This window comes from Lutjanus erythropterus, chromosome 5, assembly GCF_056507025.1.
Source record: "Lutjanus erythropterus isolate fLutEry1 chromosome 5, fLutEry1.hap2, whole genome shotgun sequence".
Lineage (NCBI taxonomy): Eukaryota > Metazoa > Chordata > Actinopteri > Lutjaniformes > Lutjanidae > Lutjanus > Lutjanus erythropterus.
In genome coordinates, this window is record NC_139321.1 from 4,928,613 (window position 1) to 4,948,538 (window position 19,926).

The 19,926-nt window shown below is 39.6% G+C and overlaps 2 non-coding genes across 2 annotated transcripts; both read left to right on the top strand.

The window, feature by feature from the left end:
* The first annotated feature begins 502 nt into the window (after positions 1-502).
* On the top strand, positions 503-574 carry trnat-cgu (transfer RNA threonine (anticodon CGU)). Its single transcript has one exon. It is a non-coding gene; the product is annotated as a tRNA-Thr (tRNA).
* Positions 575-1,187: 613 nt separating this feature from the next.
* Positions 1,188-1,259, top strand: trnat-ugu (transfer RNA threonine (anticodon UGU)). The gene has a single exon. It is a non-coding gene; the product is annotated as a tRNA-Thr (tRNA).
* Positions 1,260-19,926: the final 18,667 nt, after the last annotated feature.

Here is a 19,926-nt window from a genome sequence, read left to right on the forward strand (position 1 = left end):
ACCACTGTAATGTAACAAGTACTTTTTAAGGGCAGTAATTTTGTGATGATTTACTACCATCGCTACCAAACACTGAAAAGTGGCTGTACAGCAGATTGTCTGTGCAAGCGGCTCATACAACCCATGTTTATATTTATTGATAGGCAGTGACCTCTAGTGGCCATAGTAATTATTAGGGATTAGAAAGGTATAAAAAGCAAGAAAATTGGGAGGTTGGGTGGGGTTTATGCTTATGTGAAACCAAAAGTCAACATTAACTTATTTAAAGTTTTCAGTTACTTACTGTACATTATACATTATACATAAGGTAATGTACATATTTGAACCCAAATTTGAGTTTTCTTGCACAACTTACCCAAACTACAACAATTTCTGAATTTCAATCCCATGTTTAATGTCATATGAGTTACATCACATGATTTCCATGACACACTTAAGGTCCTGTAAGTCTGTCGCTGGGACTCTACAATGGTCATATATGTCATTGCTCAAATTGTGAAGAGGCATGGTGGCCAAGTGGTAAGGCGTTGGTCTCGTAAACCAAAGATCATGGGTTCGATCCCCATCCATGCCTTTAATGAGATCAGTGGAATATCTCCAGACTGATTTGCAATGCTGAGTTTGTGCCTTTGGTAAGCCAGATTCAAACTCCCTCTCACACCACACTGATTCCCTAAACCTGCTTGTTGTGCTTTAAAACATAGCAATTTAACAACACAACCAAACAAAGAAACAACAGCAAAAGTAGAGGAACCTAGTAAGAAAATTGGTAAGGTCTTGGAAATGTTCCCAATTGAAAGTAGTTGCTGCATAACATTCTACATGTAGTGAGCTACACAAAATACTTTAACAAATCAGAGGATTGAAGCTTAATATGGGGCATTTACTGTTTTCCACAGTGGTTGTGTTATGTGAGCCATACAGATTAATGTGGCTGCTGCTCTTTGCCAGCCTTGTCTTGTGCCAACTACCCAAATAACCACAGAAAAACTGTTGAGGGAAACATAATACATCAAACTCAATATCTGCCAGTCTGTCCTCTACAGAAAAATGTAACCACCATCTTTTCCTAAACCAGTGTTTCCCAATCCTGGTCCTCAGGGCCCACTGTCCTGCACCTAACCAAGCAGATTAGTCTGATTCACAACATAACATACTGATACACCCACACCATGATGTAAAGTGCAGGCGTGGTGGCCAAGTGGTAAGGCGTTGGTCTTGTAAACCAAAAATCATGGGTTCGATCCCCATCCATGCCTTCATTCGCTCATGGCAATCAGTGTTGATAATGAGTTGTTGAGGTAATTTCTCTACCCCATATATTCTTTGTTTGGTGTGTAGCTTACCTTCTCAGAGCCCACCTAACCTATAATCATTTATCAAAAGGAATTATTTGAGAAGACACATTAGAGTTCATTAATTAAGCCACTTTTTATCCCATGCTGTCAGGAAAAAAATAGCCCTGGTAAATCAGTCAGAGAATCTCATTTTCAAGGAAAGTTTGAATGTGGTGGTGGCCAAGTGGTAAGGCATTGGTCTTGTAGACCAAAGATCCCATCCATGCCTTCAGTGGATGAACTTAGTCTTACATGACACCTTGGGGGAAATTTGTAATCAGCTGTGATCATTGGGTAATGAACATTCCCCGATGTGTAGGTTACCTACTGTGAGCCAACATAAATGATGTTCTCTGATACTAGAACTCACAATGAAGCTCTTATCTGTAATTTAATGTTTAAACAGTTTTTTAACTGCATTGTCTGAAGAAAAAAAAAAAACATAATAGTAAGTTTGTAAATCAGTCTGTCAGAACTTAAGGCACGGGGTCCAGATCTTAAGCTTTTAGTCTCTTAAACCAGAAGCTATGGGTCACATCCACATCCATGCCTCTAAAAGGATCATCAGAATCTTTCATGACCCATTTGGGAAAATTTGTAATGAGCTGCGACAATGACTTTTCACATTTGGATGACTCATCTCAGGAGTCATAGCTCTTTATACCGCCTCACCTGACTTCGAGGGCACATTAAAACATAAGGCTAGAAGTGCTCCTCCAGAAATAATGCGAGAGGGGTACCAGCGGTGTCATAGCTTGAAACAAAGGGGCACTGACCAAGCTGCTGCATTTGCGGTGCTGGGAGTGAGAATGGGCTCTGGCCTCCCACTTTGCTGGAGAGAATCGTTTCAACACAAGAAGGCACCTGGCAAATAGAAAACAAACAGTCAGTAACAAGGCACACTGCAAACACCACCAGACTCTTTCACAGACAAAGTACTACTGTTCCCAACTGATACTTGCTTGGCTGCTGCCTTTATGTTGCATCCTAGTACTCTGATCTTTGTCTCGCAGTTCAACTTCCCTCATTCCCCTCTTCTTTAAAGCTCTAACTGCTCTTGCTCTTTCTACAGGGATTTTTTCTATTCATCTTCTGGCTGGTCCTGGCTCCATCTGTCTTGCTCTTGCATTGTGTTCTGCTGTATGCATCACTGTCCCTGTGTCTGACTAGCTCCTGGCATGTTGGTTAGCAGCAATGATGGGACCTTGCCCTGTGAATCCCTGTGAACGTTGTCACCACCAAGGCTTCAGATACAGCCGCTTGGTCGGCGGCCCTAGGATTCAAACTGTGATGCTGCAGGTACTCTTCTAGTGTTTTGTCTTAATGTACAATCAAAGTCAGGTGGTTTAGTATAAAGAGTGATGGTTGACGTGGATGGATGGGTCAAACCGAGGTTCATTCCCTGCCATCTGGCAAGAGATACAGAAGTATCTGCTGATATACCACAAGACTGAAGAGCAGCTTCTTCCCTCCGATGTGAGACTGTGCAATTAATCCTCAGCACTCCTCCATATAAGTATATAGTTCTATATTTTCATTTAATCGATTCCAATCAGAGGGAACTACAGCAAAATCTCATCTTACAACCTTTTGCAACCAAAAGTCAATGTTGATCTAATTTTATGGTATATATGTGTGTGTGTGTGCTACATAACGTACATAAGTTACATGATGTGGGTTACTGATGTTACATAGTATGTGGAGTAATAAAGGTACTAATTTAACCCAAACCAGGATTTTTCTTCAACAAAAGTGAGTACCTCTGTTGCCTAAACCTACCTTGCCTTTATTTTGAAAAGCTATTCAGATGTTGCACATTTTTTTGCACACGTTATTGTTAACTTAACTGTGGAGCCCTGAATGTGCAAAGTTGATTCAGGAGGGGTTCCAGCATCATACTATTAAAATAATATGATATACTATATTTTCTTCCTGGCCTGTAGTGCCATTTATCCATCTAGATTTTTTTTTTTTTCGGTGTGAATTGCAATGTTCTGGAGATATCAGCTGCAGAGATGTCTGCTTTGTCTCGAGTATAGTGGGATAAAATAGCGCTCAGCTGGTGGTACTCAAAGCACAAATAAATAAATAAATAAATAAATAGATAAATAAATACATTTGAAAAATTCAAAATCGGTTTCTCTTTCCAAAAATCAAGATCCTAAAATTTGACTAAAAGTGTGAACTGTGTTATGTTTTTAAAACATCAGAAGTGTGGAATATTGGTGATTGAGGAAAACTATTGAGGACATTAACTAAATTAGTACGTGTACCTTTAACAAAATTATACATTTAGCTAAGAACATTACAATGAAATACACTACTTACAACATATTAAACCCTTTCCCAATATAACCCGTACCCTGATCCCTGCTCTAAACCTACAATGCCACTGCATACCTGCATATCAAAATTATCCAAAGCAATGTATCTGCTTTCCTTTAAACAATTCTCTGAGTAAATAACCCTTTGGATAACCCTCTTATTTCTGGGTGTTCTCTTTACTCTGCATGAATGATGGTCTCAACAGGCAGGCAGGCAGCTCTAGTAATGGAAAACAGCTGCAGGAGCTGCACTGCCATCCTATGCCAAACCTCCACTCATGTCTAGTACATAATGGGATGCCTCCAACTGTATTCAGCCCGTAATTCGTTAACCCATGGTGAGTTAATACAATTTCCACTACTATACTGATTTCTCCAATTTTGCTGGTCAGTGAAGAATGAGGCGAATGGTAATGGATTTTATATGAATATAACTGTGCTCTCATTGATATTAGACCCTGTATTGGAAGATTACACTATTAGTCTATGGTGATGAGATCTCCGCTGTGACAGGAGGTTTAATAGCAAGGGGAGAGGTTATAGAGAGAGTGAATTAAATAAAGCGGAGGGAATTGGTACATATAGTTGTCATTGATTCCCTCAAATAACCACTGTGGTGCAATAAGGCCATTCTGTTTGGGCTCTAATAAGGTTGTGTGCGTTTGGCCTTGATAAAGTCCTGCTGTTATGTCCTCCAGTCAGTCAGCTGGAGGTGGGACACGCTGGACCACAGTGAAGTGGCAGCAATGGGGAAATGAAGCTCCCTGCACGCCTCAGGAAATTTGATTTCTAACCCTAAGACAGCATATTATTTTTGATTATATTCATATTTGCCTTGATATCATCTGTCTTTATAGAGGGAGGAGAGAGATTTCTGTAGATGTGTGTGTGTGTGTGTGTGTGTGTGTGTGTGTGTGTGTGTGTGTGTAAATCAAATATCCTTTGAAAGAGAGGAAGATAAGAAAATGGGGTGTTTTAACTGCTGCTCTCCTCAGTGAGATGCAGTGCAAGAATTATACTTCTGCAAAGACATCTGTGAATCTCTGCAAAGAACAGTGCTTATCTTCATTTTAATTACATTGTTGTGAGGGGCGGCAGTATTTGTTGCATTACGATCCGTTGGTAAGATTTACAACGTGATTTTCTGCTGTCCATGTTCGCATAACAACCGTTGCTAATATGACCATTAAATTAATTAGTCATATCATTAAGCAAAGTGGGATGCTGCATTAAAAAACAACAACAACAACAACACTACATAAAGAACATACAGGCCAACAACCCTGGAAAATTGCAGCTTAATGAAATCCCTGTTGGTTTATTTTATTCAGTTTTATAGGTGCCACATAGATGCCATCTAAGACCTCCTTGATCCTGAGGCAAAGCAGGAAAAAGCAGTTGTTAAATTGACATAGACTTATTAAAGTAATTGGCATTTAAAAGGACCACTGATTAAGTCATAGCATATGTTGTATTATTCTTCATATTTAATTTACATGAGGCATAGTGTGCGTCTTGTGTGTGACAGGCTAAGCATGCCAAGCGCTCTAATTACTTAGCTAACAAGCACAAAGCGCCATGAATTTAAACATGTCTAATTGCAGTTAATACAGTAACTTGTTGCTCTACCATCTAAATTAGACACAACACAGTGTGCAAAGTGTGCTCTGTGCTTTGACAAGGGATAAAAATCACCAGACTGAGGTTTGCTGCAATGTTTGGAATATCAGAGAAAATTCCGACTAAAAACAGAAAGCTTTAAGAAGACTGCATTCATACTTTATCCAAAACATTTCTGGGTGAAATACAGACAGAGATGGATGGATTTACCTCCAAAAGTTTGCTGCAGCAAAATGCACCCCTCAATGCAAAAAGACAGCCTAAAGAATCTCACACCAAGTGAGTGAGAACTTTTTTTAGAGTTTTGCTTTTTTATTTTGTGAGATCATTAAATTTATCAGGCCGACTGCTTCTAACATGCCTCTGATCTGTAACTTCCATGCGTCTGCTGGAGTCGCAGCGGCAGCCTCTGAACGCGAACAGAATATGGACTCTGTCTCAGCTCAATGGAATGACTTTGAAAACACCAAATTACTTCTTTCAACAAATTTCATTTGTTAATAATATGAAGAATTGTGAAATATCATTCCATGATAGTGTTCAGGTAATATAATTAGCATTTACCAAAATGATCTTCTTTTGAACCCCCACCCCAAAACCAGAAAATATTCACATTTAAGAATGTGAAATCAGAGAATTTTTTATATTTTTTTAATTAAAAAAATGACCAAAAGCAATTAATTAATTAATTAATTCTGTTACAATTTTGTCAGTTGAAAAATAGTTTTAAACATGTGGAGCACAGGGACAGTTTTTCAAGTCTTTCCTGATTACTGATGATCAGTCAATTAGTTGTTTGCTTCATAAAATGTCAGAAAGCAGTAAAATTGGTTTTGGAATTTCCCAAAATCTAAGATGTGTCTTGTCAAATGTCTTGTTTTGTCCAAAACTCAAAGATATTCCGTTTACTGTCAGACAGATGGAAAGAAACCAGAAAATATTTACATTTAAGAAGCTGAAATCAGAGAATTTAGATTTTTTTTTTTATTAAAAAATGACTCAAAACGATTAATCAGTTATAAATTCAGATATAGATTAATTCAATAGTCAATCAATTATAGTTAATAATTAATAATAATTGCAGCTCTGAGTGTTTTATGTTCATTGTTAGGTTTATTAGTTTGTCAAGCTGTTCCTTCCTTTCTTATGTAAAAGGTATTGACTGATTTACAGACTGTTCTCAAGAGTGCCAGAGGAGATTTTTCTTTTCAAAAATGTTAATGTTTTCTACTTATGATTCAACCAGGAGAGTTTCACGTCCATTTGAGCCACAGAAGAGCTGGAAATACAATACGAATCACCTCACATTGTCTGTGCAGAAAATGAACGGGACTTTTATTTCCAGCGCCTGAGATAAAGCCTGTCAGAGACAGAACTGCACATCCGCTACATTACATCCACTTTTGTTGTCACAGGGGCCACAGGCTGAGAGAGATTAAGCTGTTTTATTGAAACCCTGAAACCTGCAGGTTCTCTGTGTTGAAAAAAATGACAAAGCTACACAAATATGGAAAATTTGGGGGAAAAAATGAATTATTTCTTACAAAACCAAGAGTGAACTCTCTTCTTTCTACAAACTCTGTGTAAATATACATATATATGTATCAGTTTTTGTCATAAGTCATAATGCAGCCTGTTTTCACTTCCAGAGTGTCATACAGCTGTTTGGTCAGTGTTCCTCCAAACTCCGTAGTAGAAGACTGCACTGGGATTGGGATAAAACAAAATATTTACAGTAAAGGTATGTGCCTTATTTTCCCAAACAGTGATATACTGTTATTATACATATGTACTGTAATATACTATAATCAATCAGTCTGTCAGACTTTATTCATATAGCAGTTTTCATACAAACAGAATGCAACACAAAGTGCTTCATACAATCAAAACAATAAAACAATACCCACCATCCTCCGCACCACCTCCCCACTCCCACACACTTACACACACACAGACACACACAGCAAATACTGTAATGGTAAAAACTAAAATTAGAACAGCACTCTTTAAAAACAGGAACTGAGAAAACACAACCATGAGTGAGGAAACATCAGAGGCAGGATAAATACTCAAAACAGAAAATAAATGAAGTCAATAAATCAGTTAATGATAATCAGTGGATAAAAGTGATAAAAGTACTGCATTGGATTAGAAGCAGAGATATAGAATACGTTGAATTATTGCACTGTTCAGTTATTGCACAGGATTATTGTAGTCAGTCAGCAGTGCACTGTTTCTGTATAAATATGGAATAAATTAAGATGTTCAAGTTGTTCAATAGTCTGAGGGCCACTCAGAAGGAAGGAATGATTTCCTGTGGCACGCTGTGGTGCATCTTGGTGGGATGAGTATCCCACTTAAAGTACTACTGTGGGCAACCACACATTGTGGAGTGGGTGTGAGACATTGTCCAAGATTATCCATAACTTAGACAGCACCTTCCTGTCTGACACCACTATCAGAAAGTTAGTCCTCCTCCACAAAGTCACTGCCCTTGCAGATCAGTTTGAGTCTATTGTTGTCCACCACCATCAGCCAGATAGAACTGGCCACCACAGAAACTTAAAAAATCCTCAACATAGTCCAGCAGATGTTGAAGGACCTCAGCCGCCTCAGAAAAGGAGGTTGGGGGAGGCAGCTGGCCCCACCTGTAGAGGGCATCAATCTGCCTCACCCAGTCCGGGGTATTGTCACTGTGTACCCCCATGGACTTATAATCCTTCACAATGTCTACACTGACCTCCTTGATGGAAACAGAGTCACCGGTGCCTTGATCCTCCTCAGGTCCACAACCAGTCCCATCGTCTTTGCCACGTCGAGCTGCAGATGGTTCAGCTGACACCATGTGAAGCATGCGACTGTCACAGAGTCATCAGAAAACTTGTGGAGATGCCAGGTATAAGTCTGTGGTGTAGAGGGTGAAAAAGGAAGGGAGAGAGCACAGTCCCCTGTGGGGCCCCAGTGTTGGTGACCACTCTGACACACAGTGTTGCAAGCGCACATACCTGTGATCTGCCAGTCAGGTAGTTGACAATCTAGGACAGGCACCCACATCACAGAGCCAGACCAATGGAGTTGAACGCACTGGAGAAGTTAAAAAACATGACCCTCACAATGCTCCCTTGTCAAGGTGAGCAGGCAGATGATGACATCTTCAACTCCATGTCAAGGCTGATAGGCGAACTGGAGGGGGCCCAAGGGTGGCTTGACTACAGGCTGGAGCTGCTCCAGGATGAGTCCCTCCAGAGTCTTCATGATGTTGGAGGTCAATGCAATGGGTCTGTAGTCCTTGGAGCCACTGGGACACAGCGTCTTCGGCACAGGATGGAGGCAAGACGTCTTTGACTGCCTGGGGACCCTCTGAAGACTCATCCTCATGTTGAAGACATGGTGAAGTACTCAACATAGCCAGAGAGCACATGCTTTGTGCAACCTGGGCAATTATGAAGAATATCTTGCTGAACAAAACAACTGCAATGGAAAAATCTCATTGGCTCTTTGTCGAGCTAACTAGAGCGATGCTGACTTTGGGTACATCATCCCTGCAACACTCTAGTTACCTTTGACTTCTTTTTAAGACATTATTTACATAATTTCATTAATCTAATGTAACAGACATACGTAATTTTCGTAAACCATGATCTTTTCCTATGTAGTTTTTGTGCCTTTATTTGTAAAGTCTACTCTGATCTTGCATATTTATTATTGCTAACTAATAATCACAGATAATTAGAGTGTCATAGTTTGGGTTGCTGCTGTATTTGACGAGTTGGGAATGGGATCGTGTCACATGATGTCCTGAAAGTATTCAGGTCTAACACCAGCTAATACATAAATGGTGTTTGAACATTACAATACACCGCTACCAAGAAATCTTTTACATGTGTGGCATGTGTTTATATTAAACAGCATCTAACAACAGTCACATAGAAGTGTTACCTTTGACACACACTATACATACACACACATACAGTGAAGCAAAGTAGAGAATCTTCTGTCAGGATGCTGCATAATAAAGACACAATTGCTGCTGCTTCAGTCATACAGACAGGACGAGAGAAAAAGTAGAGAGAGAATGAGACAGATACAGTGAGACGGGTGGAGGGGGAGGGGGAGTGAGTGACGGCTCGATGGGTATTCTCATTGACAGTGTGTTTAGTGCTTATTGCCTGTGGCTTCATTAAGAGAGAGCCAGAGAGAGACAGCGGGGTCAGAGAGCAGGAGCGCTGTGGAATAAAGCAGCAATTAACCCTTCACTGCCATGTGCCAGGCAGACACGCTGGACTCCACTGACAGCTGCCAGTGAAGGCAATTACAAGTATGAAGAGGCAGGTAACCTTTTCAATTACCGGTCCAGAAATTAAACTGAAACGAGTGGAAATAATCAAGTATCCAAGTTAATACAGTACGTGCAGTAAAAAAAAGTTCTGGCACTGAGCTGACTGTTCGGTAACGAGCGAATAGGCTGCTTTCACACTTAACCTGTTTGGTGTGATTCCGGTGAACTCTGGTGTGTTTGGTGCATTTAGACTGGTCTGAAAGCTGTTATTCAAACTCACACTTATACCACGTGGATATTGGTTGGTTGGTGAGTTTCCAGTTTTTCCAGTCCAGTGGACAAGCTGGTTTAATTTTGTGTGGCTGAACCAGCATTTGTGCAATTAAACAAATTAAAATCAAAGAATTTAATTCAAAAACAGACACAAAGTTGCTCTCAGTGATGTCAACCCTGTAATGATGTTCATCACAAAAAAAAACAAAAAACAGCTGGACTCAACAAATGTAAAAGCCACCTCACCACTGGTTGGCATTTTATAATCTTTGGTCCAGACCATGGAAGTATTATGGCCATTCTAAACAATTTTTGTGATTGTAACAGTGTCTGTGTGAGTTCCAGTCTATTTTTGATGGATGCTGCATCAATTAGCACAGACCACACTGAGCAGGCAGGAAGTCAGACAGAAAAAGCTGAAAGAATTTGGTCAGTTTTCAAAATAAAAGACTCAGTGCAGATTCGTGATCATGAAGACAGACAGAAAAGACACTACGCAACCTACTTATCCAGAAGCACAAAAAGCAAGGAAAGATGACCAAATCAACAAAATCTGAGCAAGTGAACATAATCAGGCAGGCAACAGGTTTCACTGATGAAGAGCTTCTGCAACAGCCGTGCAGCTGTGTGGAGGACGGAATGAAATCATGGCTCAGATGTGCCACGCCTAGTAGAACCAACCAGTTATAAAGAAGTAGGCAGGCCTCTGTTCAACTTCTGTGTTAGAGTTTCTGCACATGCGTTTGTATTTTGCAGCCCACAGAACAAGCCCAGTAGAGATTTCCTTCAGCCGAGCAGCTAACTTCCAGTTTAGCCTCTGCTAACTTGAATGGGATAGAATTATTTATTCACACAGCTCTTCTCGATTTTCCAGATGTTACTGGACCAGATGGATCAGATTCCGAATCATGTTGAATCAGGGGTTGTGATGCTCATAAAAATGTATCCACTATTTTATAGCTGCTTCTTTCATGACTGAAAGCTATAGTCTTACTTGGCTGTACATTGTACAATTAGAGAGCCCAGCCCTCTACCTGGGGGCTTTGACCAGACCAACTGGACCTCACTACATGTGTGAAAGCAACTGACCCTTCACTAAGCCCCGCTCTCCTTACTTACTGAAGTTTACAGTGATAACAGTGGCAGATTGAACATGAAAATTGGGAGTAATTGTTGAAACAAGAGATCTTTAATTCCACAGAGAAGTCCATCTCTGGCGGACCACATTTTAAAACAAGAACTCTGTCTTAAATATGTAAAGTCACCTAACAACTGTGTATGCAGATAAAGACAAACTTTAATCCATTCCCTACGTGTGCTTTCATGTATCAGGTTTCTGAGCAACTACAGATTCATGAAACATTGAGTATCGCTTGTCTTAGAGCCCTCTGACCACCACTTCAGCATAGAGAGAGATGCAAAGCTTGACAGGCCTTTGGCTCCCTAGTTACAGTTGCTACTCTATGATTGGTCAGTTGCTGTTCACAGGAGTGCCTTAGGGAAGGGTTACTTATAAAGTACTCAGTAGCACTAGATATTTAAAAGCAGACAAATATCAAGTAAGTTGAAGGGATGAGCATCATGAAACATCAGTGTAAGATCCTTCCTGAACTGCAACCTTGCAACAACACCAAAACAATAACAGCAGATCTACAACAGTACTATCCTTTAGCATTTAGCAGGGAACTTCAAAGAAGGCACTTCTGTGATTGAAATCCTAAAATCCAACCTCCTGCTCACTCCTAGCTCCTAAACTTCAGTTATGGAAGATGAAAGAGACTGTTATCTTAACAGAAGATTCCTTGGCTAGGATGGATATTGATCCCAAGCCAAGGAAGAAATAGTGAAGTGCAGTAAACCCACAGAGAAGGATGTGATTAGAAGGAAATATAAGTTGTTTGAAATGAGGGCTGCACTTGATCTGTACACTGACATTGGCATAATGCTGAAGGGTTCTTTAGATGCAAAAAGACTATAATGCCAGTGATACTGTGGGAGCCATTAAAAAGACTGAAACATGGGATAAATTGGACTGAGTGCTGAGCAGAATTTCTGGGATAATGACCCAGGTGCTTTATTCCTCATTTTTGTTCGCCCCCCAGTTTGGCTCTGTTCACAGGGAGGTTGCTGAGCCGGCAGGTAACAATTACAGTTAGCAGCAGTTAGCGGTTAGGGACTTTAGCAACAAGTAAAGTTATCTGCCCATCAGGAAACTCTGCAATTAAATCACCAGAAAATATTTTCTCCAAAAAATGTGAACCAGTTTCACCCAAATCAGTGAGTAGAGTTATAAAGTTGTGTTTTTGTACATTGAGGCCTGGGGAAGTGTTGGACTCTATATTAGTGTATGCTCCTGAGTACAGGATGAGTCATCAGCATTTATTCTTTTCTTTCTTTTGAATTCATTTTTTGTTTTCCGGGAAATTATTCTACAGTACCATCAAGAACACACGAGTGCACCTACAAAATGACTTTTTGTCATTGTCAGACAAAACAAGAGCCTGTCAGTTTAAGATGTGGGAAGCTTTTATTGTTGGAAAAAAAAAAAACTTCAGATGGGCAAAAGTCCTCAGTTCCTCCAAAATATGTATTGACATTCAAAACAACTTGATTCAGTGAGAATTTAAGTTTACTAGTCCGGACAGCAGCACTCTGAAGAGTAACTGTCAAAACTTGTCTTTTATACTGTATTGAGCTCCGCCTATTGTGGAGCTTAAAGGGATAGTTCACCCAAAAATGAAAATTTAGTCCATAAAACACTGCTGGAGTTTCACAGGAAAACAACGTTACAGAATCTCCCAAACAACTGAGGTGAATGGTGACCAATTTTCAAACATGAAAAGGTATAAAATGTCTGCATACTGCTCATCTGGCATAATCCAAGTCTTGGATTACACCAGACGAACAGTATGGAGGCATTTTATGAGTATTTTTTTGTTTGTTTGTTTGTTTGTTTGTCTGTTTGTTTTTTTACATTTAAAACTGGTAACCATTCATTTACATAGTTTGGGAGATTTTGCAACGTGTTTTCCTGTGAAACTAAAAAACACGATTTCCTGTGAAACTCCGGCAGTGTTTTGTGGACTAAAAAACTAAACCTGACCTTCAAATGGCATGATGGTGAGTAGATAACAACTGAATTTTAATTTTTGGGTGAACTGTCGCTTTAAGCTTTTGGTGTTTTCTAAGGCTCCACCCTATTTTGAAAACCGACACCATTATTTATTTACCATTTATTTTATTAAAATCTATTTTATTCTACCATAATTTCTGTGTCCTAATACACAGCAGCCTGGGGTTACAATAATAACTCTCTCCACTGGTCATTACACATATACCATACATCTTCAGGGTTCTAGTTAAATAAAAATGAACACAAGACCTATAACACCATGTAAGCTTTATCAATAACAAGAAAAATACTGTGTTGGTATATGTTTGAAAGATCACATCTTCCACATGTGACTGCAGGGAATCTTTGGAAATATCAGAAAAAATAATTTTTTACTGATTCAGATTCCTAAAAGTTACAAAAACCACTGGATATATACTTGACATTAACATTTTCAGACAGGAAGTACTTGAAGTTAGAGTAACATTTCAAAATGTTGCCAACTCACTTAAACTGACAGTGTTTTTGAATAGCAACTTTTTTCATTTCCACACCTATGCCCGTCGGTACTTGTGTTGCCCGGCTGAGATGTTGACTGTGCTGATCTGGGAGCAGAGGTCAGCCAGTCATCAAGTGGCTCGGTGCTGTTTTACTGTCAAGGACCACTTGGATTCGCACTCGCTTTGCTCAGCTGCTCAGTCCAGGTCAACGATGCATGGTGCTAAATCACTGATGTGCAGTCATGTCCTCTTGCTGTTCTCATGGCTTCACCCCGTGATGAAAACATCCTCTCCAAACAGTCCACTGCATTTCTGTTGATGATTTAATGAAATATAAATCCTTCAAGCAGCAGAAAAATACTTCATATTTTCCTTTGGTTTGGCTCTCAGGAGGTCAGGGACTGCTGAAGGATCTCTTTTCTCTTCTGCAACGTGATCTATTTTCTACCTCACGTCGCTGAAGTGTTTATAAACTGTTTCTGGTAGAAAGATCTCCTACGAGCTACACAGTAGTTAAATGTTTTTTTCCTCCTCCCCTGATAATTTAATTTAAGGTGCTGTAGATTTGCTGCTGGTGTTTCTTCACCTCCTACACAAGGACATCAGTTTTCTCCATACACTCCAGATTGTTGTCTCCATTATGAATTTTTCACTTTAGCAAAAAGAACTTTCTCACTGTTATAAAAAAAAAAAAAAAAAACTGTTTTACGAGGAAGGAAAGAAAAACAAATGCTGAACTCAGTCATAACAGGGGCCAGTGCTATTTTCAAAACAGGCTTATTGCTTTAGTGTCAAGGCATTTAAGGGGAAATTTTTATTGTTTTTATTTTGCATTATTTTTCGCTGCCTTTCCAACATCAAGACTGATATTAATCTAAATGGCTGAACAATAACACATAGAAAAGACGATTCCTTGGTGTTTTCATCAGTCCATATCACACACGACAGATGTAACAAGATGAAAATGATATAAAGGATGCAACAACAAAAACATCATGACAGACATAACAAGACAAAAATTATGTAAAGCTATAGCATGACAAAAACAATATAAAAGACGGAACTAGACAAAAATTACTTGACATGATGGAAATGATGTAAAAGATATAACAAGACATAACGTAACAAGACAAAAATATCATAGAAGACGAAACGACACGGAAATTATGTAAAAGACATAACAAGACAAACAATGTAAATGACGAAGCAAGACAGAAATGACATAACAAGCCTAAAACCATGTAAAAGACGTAAGAAGACAAAACAGACGAGAGAGACTCGACTACGGAGAAAAGTTGAGCTCTGTTCAGTTAGAAATGTTCTTCAGAGGATGACTTTTTAGTTTTATATATGAGTACATTTAAGAATGTCTTTCACTTTTTCTTGAGTAAAGAAGTTGATTCAGTACTTCTACTTGTACCAGTTTTTTACACAAGATCCTTTACTTCTACTTGAGTTAAGAACATGAGTCCGTTTGCCATCTCTGCTGTTTTTCATATATTCCGTCTAAAATTAGCCTGTCACCTGATGCCCTCAGTGGCCCTGGTCAGCTCTCACACTCTTTGTTCTAACATTATGCACTATTGACTGTGGTTTGTACCACATGCCAATGATTCCTAATCTGTACAGTACTGGCCACATACATCTTGCAGGTTGATCTGTAATGGGAGCTGTTTAAAGGATATCATTTCTTTTTACCACCTCTGCCTTATTTTCATACATCATTTTTATCAGAAAAGAAACTGTTGCAATTTGGGAACCAGGCGACATCCCTATAGCAAAGTCAAATAAGGGAAGAAATATGAGTAGTGAGATGATCAGGAAGGTCGTAAACAAGCCAACAGTTTGTCTCAATTATGTAAACACACTTTATTGCAGGCGAAACCAAAAGTGTTCATATCCAAAATGTGGATTTTTGAAGCCAATACTGATAGTTGAGAGCCTGACAACATGAAAAGATGTGTTGTCTATTTAAAGTTTACAGTAACATGACCTGGAGGACAAAACCAATGGGCCAATATGGCGGCTCACACCGAACTCACTGTAGAGACGCAGCACAAGCTGTTAAAATTTCCCTCTCAACGTAAGAAAAACAAAGATTTGAAAGACCTGGATGGCCGCGTACAAAAGAAAAAACAGTATTTTTGATCTGGATGGGTCAATAGTGCTGCTGTTTGGGAGGTGAAGGACAAGAACTTCTTCATCATCAAAGAAAAGGTGAGTTTAATTACATAACATTAGCTATCTAACATCAACCCATGGGTTTTAGTTAGTTTCAGGATCATTGTGGTCAGTGTTGTAGGGCAGTCATGACAGTATCATTTTGTTATTGCAGCACAGTTATTGGTTGGCACAGAAGACAAATCTCCCATGCAACGTTTCTCTCAGCCACAGCTTGCTAATGCTACCAGCTACTGGCCAGGCTAAGATAGCAGGTTTCAACAAATTAGGAGCCCCGAGCAGTTACAGGTTCAGGTGGTGCTCGAGGGCAACGGCACCTCAGAAGTATCCAGTAATTCTCCATACTGACTGACTGTTCCGAATTGGACTTGAATTGGTGACCCTTCAGTACCCAAACCAAGTCCATACAGACTGAGCTACTGCCAGGGTATGAATCATAAGTTTCATCAAACTTGTAATTTTGTTTGTTGACCCAACGTTTCTCCAAAAACGAAACTATTTTTACCCTGCTGACTTCATCCAGAAGGGAGGGAAAGTCCTCCTCATCTTGCTACTGGCCACTTGACACTTGCTAATGCTTGTTCAGCGACAGCCCAATGGAAGTTGATGTCATCATGTAGAGTGAAAACACTCATAAAGAATGATAGTTCATAGTAAAACAGAGCTGCAAAGGCAACCTGTGAGAGCAGATTAAAAAAACACACCAGCAACTTCAAACCACACTTGCAACAACAAGAACAACCTTCAAAACATGGAAAAAATTTAGGAACGTGTTGTTGTTGAGTCTGGCTGCAGAAGTGAAGCACCAGGTGTTCCTAAATCCATTTCCTGGGGGCAAAAGAAAGATAGGGGAAAGGCACAACGAAACCCTAAGCCCAAAGAAGATGGCAGCAGAAAAAAAAACAGATGAAGTCCTTCAGAACCATTTCTTCATCCAAAAGGGGTGATGCTTTTGTCTAAGAAAAGATTTGACACATTCCACCAGATGCAACAGGAAGTACTAAGAAATCTAAATATCTTTGAGCTGGTGGTCAGGAACCAAAATGAGTGTTTCTCTCTTTTCTAGTAACTACATATGTGACCTGTTATCACACAGCTTCCCCCATTCTTTATTTTCTCACACCAGGATGCTTCAGTCCAGTCATGTTCATAGGTGATGGCTTCATGGTCATCATGCACTGGTTTCCTGCTAAACAATCTCCAATGACTTCCCCCACAGTTATTATCACATATTAACAGGCACAGGCATCACTGAAGGCTTCAGTCATCCTGTCCTCCACCACCGTCTCAGTCACATGAAGAAAAAAAGGAAGAAGCCTTGTGCAAAAAGCAGTAAGTAAAACTTTTTTTTTGGAATACAGACATACACATTACTGGCAATGAAGTGTTCTTGATGATTACGCTATGATGATCTGTATATATCTGAGTGTACCCAAGAACTACAAACTGGCTGTGCACATTGATGTCAAGAGGTTTTTTGGTGAGTTGCACTGTCATCTTATCAAACTCATGCAGCCCTGACAGCGTTGGAGAGAACAACTGCTAACATTAGCTACACAGACAACTGCTAACGTTATGTACAGACCAATTGCTAACATTAGCTATACAGAAACCCAGTTAATCAGTTAAACCCTGTCAATACTACTATTACTACTACTAGTACTACTACTACTAACAGTTTAATTGAAATTTGAGTGTTAAGTGTGAATAGTTTAAATATATTTAAATGCCCATAATTACTGCTATTAATCCAAATGTACATTCATGCATAACAGAAGAAGGGATATCTGGACAAACTAATACATTTAATACGAGAGAAAGAACATTAAGCATTATATTGGTCTAAACAATTCCACCATATTTTGTATTGTAATCCAAAAGTAATAGAGTAAATAAGTTACATTACTTTAACCTTGCCAACTCTGTATGTACACCCCCTCAAATAAAGTGTTGCCTAAAAGTTTTTGGTGTATAGGTGCTCTTTATGTCTTGCTGGTACTGTACCATGCACAAAAACACTTTCCACGAGACAAAGCGAAGCCCATAAAACAAGGATGTTGTGTTTCTGTGTGTATATATGTACAGGTGTTTGTGCATGGATTTAGCTGTACACACTGGCTTTTGAAATGTTTTTTTTCCTTCTTTCAAAAAATGGTGTGGGAGTGTGAGTACCTTCTGAAGAGGCACATGCTGTGTGTTTGTGTGTTCACAGTCAGTTGCGCTGCACCGTCCCTAAAAAGCTGCCTGAAAAAATCTCCAGATCCAGGTAATGAGCAGGAAGAGGACTGCGTGTGTGTGTGTGCGTGTGTGTGTGTGTGTTTTAAAGGACAGGTGTGGTGCTGGCTCTGTTTAATTGGAGCAATATGCATACAGATGCAATGTCCATACATGAGTTAGGATACACTTGATACACACACAGACACAGCACAGCAGCTGTTAAATGCACCACTGATTTGTTTCTTCTCTCTTCTCTCCTCCACACACTCATCCTGCTCTTCCTCTCTAATTACAGAATGAGCAGCGTGGGCAGCTCATCCCAATCTGGAACTCTGTCACTGACATTTACCATGAAATGGGACGACGCAGATAAAAACAGCCACCGAAACATTGTTTGTGTCTGTCTGTTCTGGTTAGAATGACCGAGTCTGATGGAATCATCCCTCCACTCCAACATCTCTCTCTGTTCCCTCATCCATCCATAAATTATGTTATATCACTACACCAGTGACATACCACACACAGCGAAGCATGAATCCAAATGAAAAGAATCATAAATAAGGAGCTAAAGTGTGCAACGGCATCCCTACAGAGAACGGGAGGTATCATGAGGAAGTTTTTTTATCATTTAAATTTAAATACAAATTAGCAATTCATAGCCTCTGGCTCATCATTTGTGCTTTTTAAACAGCTTAATTTGTTTCCTCGATTTAAGAATTTTTGTGAATTATCGATTCCGATTAACAGAGCAGGACCAGTCTGTTATCCTTTTTAAGGAACACCAGAGATAACACAACACTGACAGTCACAACCTAGTGTGTGGCCAGAAATCTGAGTCAAGTGGCTCATTTTGCCTATAATCTGACAACTCCTCATCCCTCCATCTGTTCATTCTCCAAACCCTTTAAGATGGAGAGATACTTGCTGGTAGCTATGAGTTCACATGTGCATGATGGCTGCCTCATGTGTCCTGCATCCGTTTCCGTTTGTTGTGCATGTCCTCAGAAATAGGCTTGGCTTTCATCTGCAAGCCAGCTAACAAGCTCCTTACAAACGTCTTTATAATAATAAAATAATAAATAATAATTATAATAGAAAAATAATAAATAATTTTGTATTGATGCCTAAATGTAAAAGAGACAACACATTTCCAACTGACACCTTTGCATACGTGTCAAAACAACTTTGCGGTTTAATATGCAGCAAAGGGCTGCAGACAGGAGACCAACCCACAACCACTGCAGAGGACATTTGGCACTTGCTCTACCAATGGAGGTACCTGGGCTTTGTATGCAAGCCTAAAACTGGCAGCATCACAAAGCACAAGGTGTTACATGTTGCAGTGTCAAGATACGCCACTGTCCAGTTTTCAACCACTGATATGTTGTGATACTCTAGAAAACCAGCAGTTTTCTTTACTTTACTTCTGAGATTACCAAATTTGCAAAATGATGTGTCTATAAGCAAATCAGGTGTGCGCTATTAAAGAAAAAAAAGTGTGTCAAATGTCCAGGATGTGCTAGTATTCCTTGATGGTCCTTGGTAGGTCCTTGATGCCCATTAATCCCTTCAAATTACATTTGCTTTTTTGTTATATTATTTTTTATGGCCTAAACAGGTTGTGCTACTTTGTCTGTGCATCCATCACTGAATGCCAGAGAAATCTCACAACTACTGGCAATTTAGGTTATGCTTTTTAAAAAAGAATGTTGGTCCCACAGGGGAATGAACTCTGTCCTCCAACACATTTACATTTTCCATCGCTTCATACAGAACATGCTAATCCTTGTATCTGTACTGTCTGTTGGCACTGGATGTAAATGAAGTGCAGTTGTACAAAATTACCATATTTCCCTCCGAGCTCTCTCCAGTCTCTCACCCACAATCATGCCTGCAATCACGCACATGCCTGCGATCATATGTACATTCCCCATGACATTTAAACAGACACAGATTACGCCACTGCTGAAAAAGCCAACGCTGAACTCATTGCAAGTAAACCTTGTAGTCTTATCCACAACTGCAAGGTTGAGAGACTCGTGCACTCAAAATAATCTACTTGATTCAAGCCAGTCTGGTTTCA